General features: G+C 34.9%; 1 pseudogene; it reads left to right on the top strand.

The window, feature by feature from the left end:
• Nucleotides 1–4,860: 4,860 nt before the first annotated feature.
• On the top strand, nt 4,861–5,761 carry LOC141499519 (olfactory receptor 1F1-like; annotated as a pseudogene).
• Nucleotides 5,762–16,850: the final 11,089 nt, after the last annotated feature.

Genomic DNA, 16,850 nt, shown 5'->3' with positions numbered 1-16,850 from the left:
AACTACCAAATAACTATCTTACTGAACTAGAAAAAAATGGTAACAAAATTCATCTGGAGGAGGTGGCTAGGTGGCGCAGTGGATAGAGCACCGGCCCTGGAGTCAGTAGTACCTGAGTTCAAATCTGGTTTCAGACACTTAATAATTACCTACCTGTGTGGCCTTGGGCAAGCCACTTTAACCCCATTTGCCTTGCAAAAACCTAAAAAAAAATTCAGCTGGAGCAACAAAAGGTCAAAAATAGCAATGGAACTGATGAAAAAAAATGTAAAGGAAGGTGGCTAAGCTCTATCACATCTAAAACTTTACTATAAAGCAGTAGTCATCAACACTGCCTGGTACTGCTTAAGAAATGGACTAATGAATCAGAGGATTAGGATAGGTTCAAAAGAAACTGCAATAAATGACTATACAACAATATACTTTTTGACAAACCCAAAGACAACAGCTTCTAGGATAAGAACTCACCATTTGACAAAAATTTGGGGGCAAACTGTAAAATAATATGGCAAAAACTAGGCATAGACACACATCTCATACCCTATATTTAAATAAGATTAAAATAGGTACAATAGTTAGACATAAAGGGCAGCACCTTGGATAAATTAATAGACCAGGAAATACTCTATCAGTTCTATGGAAAAGGGACAAATTTATGAACAAACAAGAATTTAAATGAAAAATAATTGACTTCATCTATATTAAATTAAGAAGGTTTTGCACTAACAAAATCAATGCTGCCAAAATTAGAAAGAAACAGAAAATAGGGATAGTTAAAAGAAAGTATACTTAGAGAGAGGGTATGGGTATATATTGATAATTAAAGTAATGATGCTTTAGCTGATATTTTAGTTCATGATCGGTTGAATATAGTTACAGGGAGTTTGAGGGTAGGGATATAAATCAGTATTGAAGTGATTTTGTTTAACATGATACTTTAGCTCAAGAGGATTCTATTTCTATTGGGACAACTAGAGAGAGTTACCTATAGGAGGTGGGTGTAAATGGATCATGGAGTTATATTGCTTTATGTGATAATTTAGCTCATGTATTTGTATAGAGATTACTTCAAAAAAATCTGTGGCATAAATTGATTATAATTTGATGATGCTTATGTCTCTTGAGAATTGTATTTCTAATGGGACAATTAAAGGGATTGTGCTTAGACAAAAGTAAGTGAGTTAAGAAGTGACTATGAGGCAATGATTCTTATAAATCAATCAATCAACCCTTGAGACTTGTACTTCTATCAGGACAGATAAAAGGAGTATATCTTAAGAGTGGTTGTGAGTACAAGACAGGTTTAAAACAATTGAAAAGAATTACAGTAGGAGAAAACAAGGCATTAAAGGATAAATAATACCACATGAAAAAGCACAAAAAGCTCATAGTAGAGAGAAAAGGGGAGGGTATAAGTATTGAGTAAATTTTACTTTCAACAGATTTGACTCAAAGAGAGAATCACATGCATCCCAAATTTTGTTTAAACATCTAACTGTAACTACATGGAAGTTCAGGGTGAGGGGAATGGAAAATAAAGGAGAAAGAGAAATTGATAAAAAAAATAGGACATAAGTTAAAGTTAAAAAGAAAAGTAAAAAGGGAAAGAGAGAAGAAAAAGAAAGGGGTTGAAAGAAAGAAGGACTGATCAAGAGGCAGCAGTCAGAAGCAAAACTCTGGAGAGGAGGAATAAGAGGGAAGGAAAGAGACAAGTACAAATAGGAGAAGATAGGATGGAGGGAAACATAGCCAATAATCATAATTGAAAATGTGAATGGGATGAACTCTCTCATAAAACAGAAGTAGATAGAGTGGATTCAAAACCAAAATCCTACAATATGTTGTTTAGAAGAAACACATTTGAAGCAGAGAAATGCACACAGGGTAAAGATAATAGGCTATAACAGAACATATTACATTTCCACTAAAATAAAAAGGCAAGGATAGCAATCTTGAATTGACAAAGTAAAATAAAAGAGAGACCAAATTAAAAGGAATAAAGAAGGAAACTACATCTTCCTAACAGGTATCTTAGGCCATGGTGTCATAGCTATATTAAACATATATGCACCCAGTAATATAGCATACAAATTCTTAGAAAAGAAGTTAAATGAGTTACAAGGAGACATAAACAGCAAAATTAAAAAAAAAAAAAAACCTCCCTCTCTCAGAACTAGATAAATCTAACCAGATAATAAACTAGAAAGAAGTTAAGAAGGTAAATCGAATTTTATAAAAGTTATATATGATAGATCCCTGGAGAACACTGAATGGGGATAGAAAAGAATATACCTTTTGCTCAGCAGTACATCACACCTATACAAAAATTTGTCATGTGCTAATACATTAAAAACCTCACAATCAAATATAGAAAGGCAGAAGTATCAAATGCATCCTTTTCAAATCATGATGCAATAAAAATTATATTTAATAAAGGGCCATGGAAAGATGAACTAAACATTCATTGGAAACTGAATAATCTATTTTTAAAGAATTACTGGGGATAGCTAGGTGGTACAATGGACAGAACACCAGCCAAGGAGTCAGGAGTACCTGAGTCCAAATCCAGCCTCAGACACTTAATGATTACCTAGCTGTGTGACCTTAGGCAAGTCACTTAACCCCACTGCCTTGCAACAAAAAAAAAGAATTAGTAGATCTGCAACAAATCATAAAAATAATCAGCAATTTAATCCAAGATAATGATGAGAATACATCATTCCAAAACTTGTGCGATATAGCCAAAACATTTATTTGGATAAATTTTATGTCTATTTGTAAATGCTTACGTGAATAAACTAGAGAAAGAGGTTACCAATGAATTGAATATGCAATTTAAAAAAACTAGAAAAATAACAAATTAAAAATCCTCAATTAAATGCCAAGACTAAAAATCAAAGAAGTTAAGAAAATTCAAAGTAAGAAAACTATTTTACTATAAATAAAACTAAAAATTGGTTTTATTAAAAAATAAGGTAGATAAACTTTTGGTTAATCTGATTTAAAAAAAGCAAAAAGAAAACCAAATTTCTAGTATCAAAAATAAAAAAGGTGAACTTATCACAAATGAGAAGGAAATTAAAATAATAATGTAGTTATTTTTCCCAACTATATGCCAATAAATCTGATGATATAAGTGAAATGTATGAAAATTTTTTAAAAAGTTAAACTACCAAGATTAACAGAAGAGGAAACAAAATACTTAAATAACTCCATTTCAGAAAAAGAAATTGAATAAAAGATTAATAAAACTCCCCAAGAAAAAAATCTTTAGTGCCAGATGGATTTACCAGGGAATTCTATCAAACATTTAAGGAACAATGAATTCTAATTTTATATAAACATAGGTCTTTCCTCAAGAGTACTGATTGTTTAAATCACCAAGAGGAAGTTAGGGAAAAGAAAGGTGGGAGGGCAATTAACTCTGTTTCCATCTTAACTAGTTCAGGGAATTCATACTTGGTAGTCCAAGATCTGGAAAGTCCTATCATCCTCCCACTGTGATCTTTCTGCAGGTCCTAATAAAACTGAATCTATACAGTAGCTTAGCCGCCTTTTCTTTGGAAAGAATGTGAGTCATTTATCAGTTCTCAGCCAAGAGTTTGCCTGGAAAGAAAAAAAGATAAGTGAAGAACAACTTTGCCTGGAGCTTGGATAGTTTCTAGCATCAACAACATTTTTTTTCTAGTGTTTCCCTTAGGAAAGCTACATCTAACACTTGGGCATCCATTTGGTCAACATGAATTTGCTAAGCTCCTGCTATATGTGGGCGTATGTGCTGTTCTAGGCTCCAGGGATACAAAATCAAAGCTCCTTCTCTTCTATATCTTATACTCTTTCAGGGGAAGCAATATATTGACAAATAAATGAATACACAATATGTACAAAGTACAACAACCCTGCAAGGTAGGTGTCATTATTATCTCTATTTTTCAGTTGAGAAAACTCAGTTTAAGTAACTTGCCAAAAGTTAAATAGCTAGAAGGTGTCTGAAGCTGGATTTGAACTGGGGTCTTCCTGACCCTAGTATAGTTGCTAAACTTTAAAAATTACCTCAATCTCATAGTCAATGTCATATGAGACTTTGATGCTCACTTAACCTCTGGGGTTACTGAAGAGCAAATGTTTTGAAGTGGGGAGGCTGGGTAACATCACCAATGCTGGACTTATTTGAGTAAGGAAAATTGTGAAGCAAATTTGCAGTTGTATGGATTGCTTTGTCTCCTTGTGGATTGATCTGGCACTAAGCACAAGAAGTACAGGAAGCAGTTTGAAGAATTTAGGTGAAAAACTCCTGAAACCAAGAAATTTTGACTACTGCATGTTATCTCCCTCCTGGAGACTTTTATTTGTCTTTATCTTTCTGCACTGTGTTTTAGCAGACTGGGGTAATGATTCCATCGAAAAGGATGGAAATATGTTGTTAGTAAAACAATTGCCTGAGAAATGCATTAGAAATGCTGAGTAAGAAGGACATGCAAAATCAAATCATTGATATTTATCAGTACAGGTACAAACCCAAAACCCTAGAGCACTTAATTGATTATAACGCTTGACTTCAACTATTCAGGTATCTAACTCTACTTCAGTTTAACCCCCATCCCTGTTTATTTTAAGTTTGAAGGCATGCTAATGGAAGATAATAACCACTGGTCCTTGCCTGTGTCATTTGGTAAGAATAAGATCCAAGAGACAAGAGTTCTTTTAGGCTCTGTTCCCTGGTTGTTCTGGGCAAAATTCAGGAAATCTGGGGGGGGGGGATAGGTGTTGGGGAATAACTAATACATTTTGAACTCTATGTTTTTGACATATTATTACTGTTTTCTTTTTCTTACTATTTAATTCGAGGGATCCACAGAAATGAATCAAACAGGAGTTTTTAATTTTTTCTTTCTGGGTCTATCTGACCAACCAGAACAGCAACAATTTCTCTTCAGACTGTTTTTGGGCATGTATCTCATTGGGGCACTGGGAAACCTACTCACCATCCTGGCAATTTGTTTTGATTCTCATCTCTATACTGTTATGTACTTCTTCCTCTCCAACCTATCTTTCCTTGCTCTCTGTTTTATCTCTACCACAGTTCCCAAGATGCTGATAAATTACCTGTTAGAGAGTAATGTAATCTCCTATGTAGAGTGCCTGGCTCAAATATATTTCTATATTGCCTTTAGTACTTCAGACAGCATCCTCCTCTCTGCAATAGCCTATGATCACTACCTGGCTCTTTGTCACCCTTTACACTATGGCACAGTCATGACCTGACCTCATGCCTTTGTGCCCTATTGGTAGCTGTGTCTTGGGTTTTTGCTCATCTCATTGCAATGATTCATAGCATATTGATAGCTCAGCTATCTTTCTGTACAAATTATAAAACTCTTCACTTCTTCTGTGACATAAATGCCTTAATAAAACTTTCATGTTCTGATGTCCATGTGAATGAAATGTTGGTTGTTCTTGTAGGGGGACCAGTAATTTTAATGTCTTACACTCCTATTGTCTTTGCTGTGTGGAAGGTTCCATCAGTTCATGGGAAATGGAAGGCCTTTTCTACTTGAAGGTCTCTCTTTTTCATGGCACCATCATTGGCATATATTTTAACCCATCGTCTGCTCATACAGCCCGGAAAGACATGATAGCTACTGTGATGTATACAGTGGTTGCCCCTACACTGAACCCTTTCATCTATAGCCTTTGGAACAATGACTTGAAAGGAGCCCTGAAAAAACTTTTTAGCTCAAAACATTTCTTCAAGGGATGATTATAATGGCATCTGTACCATTTCAAAAGAGCTGAATAGTCTAAAGTAAACAGGTTAATGTTTTAAGGTACGATCAATGGATTAGTGTCAACATAGTTGGGGACCTCTAGTGTTATATTAAAAGACTTTGCCATTGGTGCTACTTTATTCAATATTTTAATGAAGCACTTTGAAGATGTAGATGCATGCTTGTCAGATTTGTGGGTGGCATTAATCTCTTTAATTCATGCTTCTTTTTTAATAGAATTGGAATGCAAAGATTTTCAACAACTTGTAATAATGTGTTGAATAAAATAGGCATAATTTAATTGAATTTAATATGAGACCATTATAAAATACTATATTTTGGTGCATAATTCCAAATAGCACAAATATAAGGTAGGAGTGAGGTTGCTAGACAGCAGTTCATAAAAAAACTAGAATTTTAGTGATTACAGTATGTTCCTAAACTTTGATAAGTACATAAAAATAAAAGCTAATATGGTCTTAAGTCTAATGAAAAAAATTAAAATAAGAACACATCCATGTCTGTCTGTTTTACCTATATATGCATATATACACACATATACATCTATATGTTACACACATGTATGTTTATAAATTTATGTTGCATACTTTTATGTATGCATAACCATTTCCCAATAGATAATTTATCAAAAATTTGAACAATCAGTTCCTAAAAAAATTGCAAACAAACAACCATATGAAAGAATGCACTAAATGATAATAAATGAGAAAAATGAAAATTGCAAAAACCTAGAGCTTTTACTGGAGTTGCTGGCTACTTTGGTTTGGTTCTGTTTCTGAGGAATCATTACTCAGACTCAGGAAAACATGGGTAGAAATAAAACAAAAATTCATTTAAAATGTTACAAGCCATAGGAAGGGCAAGAGAGAGAGAGAGAGAGAGAGAGAGAGAGAGAGAGAGACAGACAGACAGACAGACAGAGAGAGACAGAGAGAGAGAGAGAGAGAGAGAGAGAGAGAGAGAGAGAGAGAGAGAAAATAACAGCCAAGCAGCTTTGGCTGGGTCATGGTCAGAGAAGCCTGAGCCGGCCCCAAACTGGAGTCTAGCTCAGGTTTTTATGTCTTTCCTCTCATCCAGAGGGCAAAAGGTGAACTCCCTTCTCCTACACTAGAACCAGAATTAGGTAGAGGGTAAAGACCAAGAGATCAGGATACAAATTTTACATTATACAATGGTACTTTCAGAATGGGAAGGGTCCCCACTCAAGATTACAATTATTTCTGTTACAATCATAATTCTCTACTTCAAGTCAATTTGTATCTCAAGTCAATTTACATCTCCACCCAAAATTCTTTCTGTTACATTCAAGTTGTCTTTATCTTCCCTTGCATCATTACTTTAGATTTTGCAGATTGACAAAAATGATAAAATATAGAAATTGTTAATGTTGTAGGCGTTGCACGAAGATAGGCAAATTGATACATTGTTGGTGAAGCATTCTATTAATACAGCAATTTTAGAAAGCAATTTGTAATAAAGGAAATTTTTAAAAGTGACTAACCTGACCAGAGTCTTTGACCAGAGATTTCATTTTTAAGGTTTCTTTCTTAAGGAGGCTTAGAGTCTCCATTTACATAACTCTTTTCATGACAGCATGATTGGAGAATGACTAAATAGATTGTAGTACAAGAATATAAGGAAATATTATTGCATTTTAAAAAATGAGAAATGTAATATATACAGAGAATCTCAGAAAGATCTATATGAACTGATGCAGAAGAAAGTAATCATAACCAAGAAAACAATATTAATAATGACTCTAAAAATACTAAGGAAAAATAATCTCATACAAATATAAAGTAATTTTTGGAAAATTATAAAGAACAGTCACATCTTGAAAGGAGATATGAAAAGACATTCTTATCCTCCACTTTGCAAAGGTAAGAAGTCCACATTTATGTTGCATAGCAAATATTTTCAATTGTTTTTTATGACTGATAATTTATTCTGATTTTTCTCTTTTGTTCTTTTGTTTTTAAAATAAATATTCTCTGTTATAAGGAATGATTTTGGGAGAGATTTTGAGGAAAATTTGGGGAATATAAAAAAGCTAAATCCATTAATAAAAACTTATTTAATAATGCTTAGTGACTTAATTTTTTTCAGGAAATATACTAAAGGCTGAGAAAATTCACTGGACCAGATATTATTCCATGATCACAAACATATACTTCAGTGTGGGAGCTATGAAGAAGGGAAAAGAGTTAGTTTTTCTCAACTCCCTGTCCTCTTTCACTTTTCATTTCCTCCTCAGTTAAACAGCAAAATGATCCGCAGATTTCTATACAAAAAAAGCAATATATGGGATAAATAGGAAATCATGAGAATAAAAGCACTAGAATAAAGAGTCAGTGGGAAATTATTTTTGTAGAAGTTAGGATTTTAGTTGGGATTAGAAAGAATTCAGGGATCCAAGAGATGGATGTGAGGCATGGAAGACAGTCAGAAAATATGCCAGAAAACAAGCAATGTAGTGTGTCTTATTCAAGGAATAGCAAGGGGACCAAGGTCATTGGATCAAAGAGTATATCAGAGATGTAAGGCATAAGAACACTGGAAAGGTAGCAAGGGGTTAGCTTAGGAAGGACTTTTATTTTTTTGACATTTTAACATTTTATTTGTTTTCCAATTATATACAGTAGTAATATGTACCCATCAGTTTTTGCAAGGCTCTGAATTCTACAATTTTACCCCCACCCCCATCCCTGCAGAAGGCTGTCTGATAGTCTCTACATTGTTTCCATTCCTCCCCCCCAAGATGAGAAACCTCAAGGAGAGAGAGAGAGAGAGAGAGAGAATTGTACTTCAGTCTGTGTTCAGATTTCAATGGTTCTGTCTCTGGGGTGACTTGCTTTCTTTATCCTAAGTCCACCAGACAAGTTGCTTCAATAGTTTTTCCCACAGTTGCTATTACTAGCTGTACCTCCACTCTATTCCTCCTCACTCTCATTTATTCTATTCTCTCTCTCTCTCCTTTTATCCTGGCCCTGTCCAAAAGTGTATTGAATCTGAGTACCCTCTCCCTCAATCTTCCCTCTCTTCTATCACCTATTCCCCCCCCTTCCCTCCCCCCCCATTCCCCCTCATCCCGTCCCTTTCCCCCCATCCTTCTCCAGGGCAAGGCAGATTTCCTCACCCTATTAAGTGTGTATGTCATTTCCTCCCTGAACCATTTCCAATGAGAATGAAAGCTCACTCATTCCCCCTTGCCTGCCCCCCTCCACTCCATTGAAAAAGATTTTTCTTGATTCTTATGTGAAATCTCTCAGCTTCTTCTTCATCTCCTGTTCCTTCCTCCCAGTACTTTCCCCCATCACCCATTGAATCCATCCCTTTACCACATCATATCATTTTATTCCACTCCTTCCTATGACCTGTCTATATATGGTCCTTCTAACAGTTCTTATAAATGAGAAAGTTCATATGAGGTATCAATAGCTTCTTCCTGTGCAGGAATACAAACAGTTCAACATCATCAAGTTCCTAATAGTTAGTCCCTCTTTTCCATTCCCTCTATGGTTCACCAGAGTCCTGTACTTGGAGATCAAACTTTCTGTTCAGCTCTGATTGTCTCAGTAGGAAAGTTTGAAAGTCCCCTATTTCATTGAAAGTCCATCTTTTCCCCTGAAAGAGGATGTTCAGTTTTCCTGGGTAGTTGATTCTGTTGTAAACCAAGATCTTTTTCCTTACAGAATATCATATTCCAATCCCTACATGCCCTTAATGTAGATGCTGCCAGATCCTGTGTAATCCTGACTATGGAGCCTAGGTAGTTGAATTGTTTGTTTCTGGCAGCTTTTAAAATTTTCTTTTTCATTTGGAAGTTTTGGAATTTAGCTATCATATTCCTGGAAGTTTTTCTTTTGGGACCTCTTTCAGGGGATGACCAGTGAATTCTCTTGATTTCTATTTTACCCTCAGCTTCTAAGATCTCAGGGCAATTTTGCTGTATTATTTCTTGAAAAACGAAGTCTAGGCTCTTCTCTTGGTCATGGTGTTCAGATAGCCCAATAATTTTTAGATTATTTCTTCTGGATCTGTTTTCAAGGTCAGTTGTTTTTCCGATGAGATATTTCACATTTTCTTCTAATTTTTGGCTTTTTTGGAAGACTTTATTTCTTCCTGATTTCTTACAAAATCATCAGCTTCCTTTAGTTCCATTCTGCATTTGAAGGTGTTATTTTCTTCAGAGAGCTTTTTGATCTCCTTTTCCAGCTGGCCAATTCTGCTTTTTAAGGCATTCTTCTCTCATCATTTGTCTTTTGTTTTGCTTTTTATATTAGGCCTAAACTGTTTTTAACATGTTATTTTCTTCAGTAATTTTTTTGCATATCTTTCACCAAACTTTTGATTTGGTTTTCATAATTTTTCTGCATCGCTCTTATTTCTCCTCCCAATTTTTCCTCCACCTCCCTCGATTGCTTTTCAAAGTCTTTTTTGAGTTCATCCATAGGCTGAGCCAATTTTCTATTTCTCTTGGAGGTTTTAGATATGCAAGCTTCAATTTTGTAGTCATCTGAGTATGTTTTGAATTTCCATGGGACTGAAGTAATTCTCTATGGTCAGATTCTTCCTTTTCTGTTGTTTACTCATTTCCTCAGCCCAAGACTAATTTACAGCACTTCCAAGGCTTTGGGGTTTTGGGGGGGACACCCCACTGGGACCTTTATTCCTCCAAGGTCTTATGCTCTCTAGCCTGTGCATTGATATGTCAATGGTCCCCCCATTCTTTCCTCTGCCCTAGGCCTACAAGGAGAGATTCAGCTTGGTTATTTAGTATGGAAGCTCAAACTGCAATATCTGAGTGGAGGCAAACAGCAGAGTTCTACCCCATGGAGAGCAGAGAAATCTCTGCAGACTTCCCTTGCCTTCTCTGGGGATAAAGGCTACTTTCTCCAGATTCTCGCTGCAGGTTCTGTGGCTGGCTCCTCACTCCACACTCATTCTGGTGCAACAGAGTTCTCCCTGCTCCTCCAAGCTATTGCCAGTGATCTCTGGGATGCACTGTAGCCACAGCTTTTTTTCCAACCCTGGGACCTGGTGAAACACACCTTTCCCACAGAACTTCTAAATTATCTTGGACTGAGAAAATGTATCACTCAATCTTTCTGTGGCTTCTGCCCCCTCTAAATTTTGACTAGAGCCATCTTTGCTTTTTTTTTGGAGGTTGGGGGGATGCAGTTCACGGGAAATGCTGGCCTCACACTGCCATCTTGGCTCTGCCCAAGGAAGGACTTTTAATGCCGAGGATTTTTGTATTTGATCTTAGGGGAGACAGGAAGCCACTGGAGTTTGTTAATTATTTCAGCTACTTGTGCTTTAGGAAAATCATTTTGACAGCTGAATGAAAAATGAACTAGAATGAACCCAGAATTATAGTTAAAGTTTTGTTCTAAGGCAGAGGTTTTTAATCTTGCATTGTCCCTGTAAACAAAGACAGTGTGATGAATCATGTGATCTCCTCACATGTTTAAATATATAAAATAATATATAATAAAATATATAAAAATAAAATAAATGGATAGCTAGGTGGTACAGTGGATAGAGCCCTGGCCTTGGAGTCAGGAGGACCTGAGTTCAAATTTGGCCTTAGATACCTCCTAGTTGTATGACTTTGGCCAAGTCCCTTAACCCAGAGTACCTTGCATCCAGGGTCCATCTTCAGTCATCCTGTTTCATATTTGATTACTGCACCCAGATGACTCTGAAGGAGACCGTGAGGTTGGTGACAGCACAGCCCACCCCCTCCCACCAATTCACATACTTGTCATGGCATCACCTCCTTGACTTTATAGTCTTCTTTGAGAAGAAAGAACAATCATGATCATCTTAAAATAAATATATAGAATTATAAAATAATTATATTCATATACAATAATAAAAATATAGTTTTAAAGAAAACAAATCTCTTGACTAGAACCTCCTAGTATAAATTGCTTGCTGAACCATTGGACAGTTATTCAGTCAAAAAAAGAGATGTATACATGCGGATATACCTATACACACATACATTCTTACACACATCTATCTACTTGCCTATATATTCAGAAGAAGGTCAAGACTTGATCCTTGGCACATGTCTCTGTGCTACCCTTGGAGCCTTCCTCCTCCATAATAAAAGCTAATATTTATACAATACCTACTAGATGCCAGGTACTTTTAAAATATTATGTCATTTGATTCTCACAAAAATCCAAAGAAGTAGATAAGTATTAATATTTTTTCATTTTACAATTGAGGAAACTGAGACAGAGACATTAAATGACTTGTCCAGAGTCACAGAGCTATTAAAATCTAAGGTGGTAATCAAATTCAGATCCTCATGATTCCCAGACCTAGCATTTTATCCACTGAACCACCCAACTGTCTTGTTCCTGATAATTTAAATAGATTGATCCAACCAGATTCTAGGTTCTCTGGTGTGCATTGTTGGTAAAAGGAACTTAACTATACCATTGTTCTCTCCCCATCTTTCATAAACCCCTGGCAATGACTCAGTAATTACATCAAATAATTATTCAACAAGCATACATTAAACACCTGTAGTTTACCAGGTGCTTACTAGATAAAACTTGAGTATATAATTAGACTAAAGCAATATTTGTCTTAAAGAAGCTCATATTCCATGGCAAAGGCAAATACAAATCTAAGTAAAAGCAGAATACCAATAATAATTAATTCAAGAATATTAATTGATGTAAAAAGTAATTCCATATGCCAGTTCTTTTATCACCTGAGCGTATAATTGACTTGAGTCAAATAACTCAAATTCATTTGAACCAGAACACTTGGACAGATATCCCCAGCGCTTCTGGAACATAGCAAGCACCTACTTCATGAATATTTGTTGATTGCTTAATAGATTTGACCTGTCACTTTAGCCTGACAAAAACAATTGGGGCCTTTCCTTCTAGCAGAAAAGCAAGAGATACTTAACTCTAGTGAGTCAAAGGTACTTTCAGCAAAGTAAACTTTTTTCAAAAGTTATTTCATTTCATTTATAGAATAAAGCAAGTATTTCCAGAACATAGTATAATTTAAAAAGATGATTGTCCATAGAAACTGCAAATCTACTATGTACAACTTGCTATTCCTTTTGAATATACAGTAAATTTATCATGTAAATTACTTTTTTCCTTTTTTCTTCCTCCCTAATATAGAGATAGCCATAGTTAGATAAATGGGTAAAATATGTATATATGTATATATTTGTGTATACTATATATATATATATTCTATACACTTTTCTATTCATCAGTTCTTTCTCTGAATGAAGATAGCATTTTTCTTCACACAACTTTCATACTTAATTTGGATATTTATAATGATTGCAATAACCTATTAGATCAAAGTCATTTTTAAAACAATGCTACTGCCTCTATAAACAAGGTTGTCTTGGTTCTGTTCATCTCATTCTTCATTATTTCATACAAATGTTTTTTTAAATCATTGAGCTCTTCATTTATTATGGCATAGTAGTATTCTATCACAATCATATGCCACAACTTCCCCAAATGATGGATATTCCTGAAATTTCCAGTTATTTGGTCCCAAAGAGTGTCTATAAAAATTTTAGAGTATATAGGTTCTTTTTTTAAAAATATAGTGAGACTGCTGGGTCAAAGGATATTTATCTTCAAAAACTCTTTGAGCATAACTCTAGAATACTCTCCAAAATGGTAGGGTCATTTCACAATTTCGCCAACAATTAATTAGAGTCCCAATTTTTCCATATCCCCTCCAATATTTGCTGTTTTGTACTTCAATCATTTTAGCCAATCTGGTAGGTATAAAATAGCTCAAGATTGTCCAGGATATTTATAATAGCTCAAGATTGTCCAGGATATTTATATGAATAGAAACAGCTTTTGATTTCTTCACTGGAAAATTGCCTTTTCATAGCCTTTGAATCAATTGGGAAAACTTCTGAGAAGATTTAAAATTCTTGTTAAAAAGTTTTTCCCCTTAAGAATATTTAGTTTAAAGTCACAAAGGAGGAGTTGGGGGAAAGAAGAGGGAAGACAGAAGGCAATTAAACCTTATTTATTTCCATCTAACAAGATGTTCAGGGAATCCATTCTTAGAAGTCAGAAACTTGGGAAGTCCTTCCATCCTCCCACTGTGATTTTCCCAAAAGCCCTGATAAAACCTGATCTATACAGAAGTTTTCTCAGTCAATAATTTGTGGGTGCAGAGGGCACCTGACTAAAGGTCTAGGAGCCTGTTTTGGTTTGTTTTTATAGTTTCTCGCACTGACAACTTCTCTAGTAATTGCTACCTCCAGGAAGGCTTCATTCATCATTGGTGGTTTAAGCTTTCATTTATTCTTTTGTTCAACATGAATATATCAAGCACTTATTGTATTCATGTGAGTGTGTGTGAGCATTTGTGTGTGTCAGTGTGTCAGTGAATGACCTTCTACACTTACATTCCATCAAATAAACATGAATAAGTGAATGCAAAATGTATACAAAGCAATTTTCACAAGTATGGGGACAGTTTTTGAAATTTAAAATGAAAATCAGAGAAGGAATTCCAGGGAGTTGGCAAAAAAAAGGTAAAACTTGAAGGAAGCCAGGGAAAAAGCACTTTGTCATCTGAGGATTATAAATATGGGGAAAAGGAAACTCCCTCTGGTCCATAACTGCTCCATCACATGAAACAGGAAGGTCATCTTTTAAGCATGAGAATGGAGGTGGTGAAAAGAAAAAATCCTAATGTTTCTGCAGTACTGAATGGTTTGCAAAGTGTTTTCCATTTATCAATTCATTTCATCTAAACAATGAACCGGAGAGGAGATATAGAAGGTAATTGTTCTTTTCCAGAATGAGGAAACAGAGGCAAAGAGAACTGTAATGATATTACCTGGTAAATGTATCTTTAAAAATAATTTATTAAGACCTCATGATTCCATTGAAACTCCCCTTTTAAATTTATCTTTAAAATAATTTATATTATTTTATATTGTATTTATTTATTTGTTATATTTATATTATTGAAACCCCCTTTTAAATCTATCTTTAAAATAATTTATTAAGACCTCATGATTCCATTGAAACTCCCCTTTTAACAATGAAACCTACCTAAGGAATATATATGCAATCTCTGGTTGCTGTAAGAGGAACATATCTTTCTAAAATAAAGAAAAGGAAATGATAATCCTACTATAACCTTCCCTCTTCAGATCACATCTGTATTGTTGCGTTCAATTCCAGGTGCCGGTTTTGAGAAAGGAATTTAATAAAGCGAGATAGGTGGCATGGTGAATAGCACTGTGGATCTGCAGCCAGGAATGATTTGAGTTCTAATTCCGACTTACTAAGTGATACTGAGTAAATCACTTATTCTTGCTACATTGTACCTTAATTTTCTCATCTCTAAAACGGTGATAATAATAACATTTACCTCCCAGGGTTGTTGTGAGGATAAAGTCATATGTGTGAAGCAATTTCAACGTTCTAAAATGCTACCTAAATTCTGTTAATGCTAAGGGCAGCTAGGTGATACAGGGGATAAACTCTCCCTGAGTTCAAATCCAACCTCACACACTTGCTAGGTGACTCTGGGCAAGACACTTAATCCCGTTTGCCTCAGTTTCCTCCACTGTAAAATAAACAGGAAAAGGAAATGGCAAACCTTTCCTATGTCTTTGCCAGGAAAACCCCAAATGAAGTCATGAAAAATTGAGACAATTGAAAATGACTGTTACTGTTGCTATTGCTGCTGCTGCTACTACTGCCAGGTGAGCATCCCTTGAAGAAAATCCAGGTGAAGAAATGCCTTGAGTATATGTTAAATGAGAGTGGATTGAAGAAAATGATGGTGTCCAACTTGGAAAGGAGAAGTCTCTGGAGACTAGACTTGTTCTTTTTGAGCCCAAAGGATATAACCAAAGCAGTTTTTTTAAAAAAATGCAAATTAAGACTTGATTTTGATAAAAACCTAACAATTACAATCATTGCAAGGTAGAATGGTTCAGGAAGTAATGCAGAGGTCCTCAAAAAGAAGTTGAATGACCTCTGGATATGTAGTTATAAATAAGGATTACACTGGGACTATAGATTTGACTGGATAGTTCTTGAAATCCTTTCCAGCTTTGAAATGGTGTAATCATGTGAAACCAAGATTTTGATCTTGTCTGTCAACATTTGAAGCATCTCATACTCACACTTACCTCTTTTCTCTACAAAAGGAAATAAAATATATTTTATCATAAATCCTATTGGAGCTCATCTTAATCTTTGTGTCATCATACCCCTTTGGCCTATGATAATCTATGGAACCCTTCCCAGAATCATGTTTTAAAAGAATTTAAATTAAATATAATACATGGACATACAGGAGAAAGCAATTCTATTGAATGCAGTTCATTTTGTGTGTATATATATTATATATATATATATGAATGGATATATCAGTGTTCATATTCATAACCTCACAAATCCAAGATAAAAAACTAATGGAAAAAAAGAGAGAACATCCCTCAACTTAAGAAAGCTTCATTCTAAGGGAACCATGGGTGAAGGACTCATAAGTAGAGAAAAATTTATCCAGGAAGGATGTTTTTGTGTGAAAGGTAAATTGATCCATAGGATCAATGCCTTTTCTTCTTTTCCATTCAATTGATAAATATTTATTAATGAACTATTACTATACCCCAGGCATATTACTAAACACTGGGAATGAAGACAGAGGCAAAAGATTGTCCCTGATCTCAAGGAGCTTACAATCTAATGAGGGATTCAATAAGTAAAGAAATGTGTAAAAACAAGCTCTATACCAAAACACCCTATACCAAGATAGGATTAAAAAATAGGTATAGGATTTAGACATAAAAGACAACATTATAAGCAAATTAGGAGATCAAGGAATACTTTACCTGTAAGATCTATGGAAAGGGAAGCAGTTTATGACCAAGGAAGATATGAACATCATTAAAAACAAACTAGATAATTTTGATTACATTAAATTAAAAAGCTTTTGCACAAACAAAACCACTGTAACCAAGATCAAAAGAAATGTACTAAAATGGGAAGGAATTTTTACAACTAGTATTTCTGA

This window comes from Macrotis lagotis, chromosome X, assembly GCF_037893015.1.
Source record: "Macrotis lagotis isolate mMagLag1 chromosome X, bilby.v1.9.chrom.fasta, whole genome shotgun sequence".
Lineage (NCBI taxonomy): Eukaryota > Metazoa > Chordata > Mammalia > Peramelemorphia > Peramelidae > Macrotis > Macrotis lagotis.
This window is presented reverse-complemented; position numbering and strand designations above follow the sequence as displayed.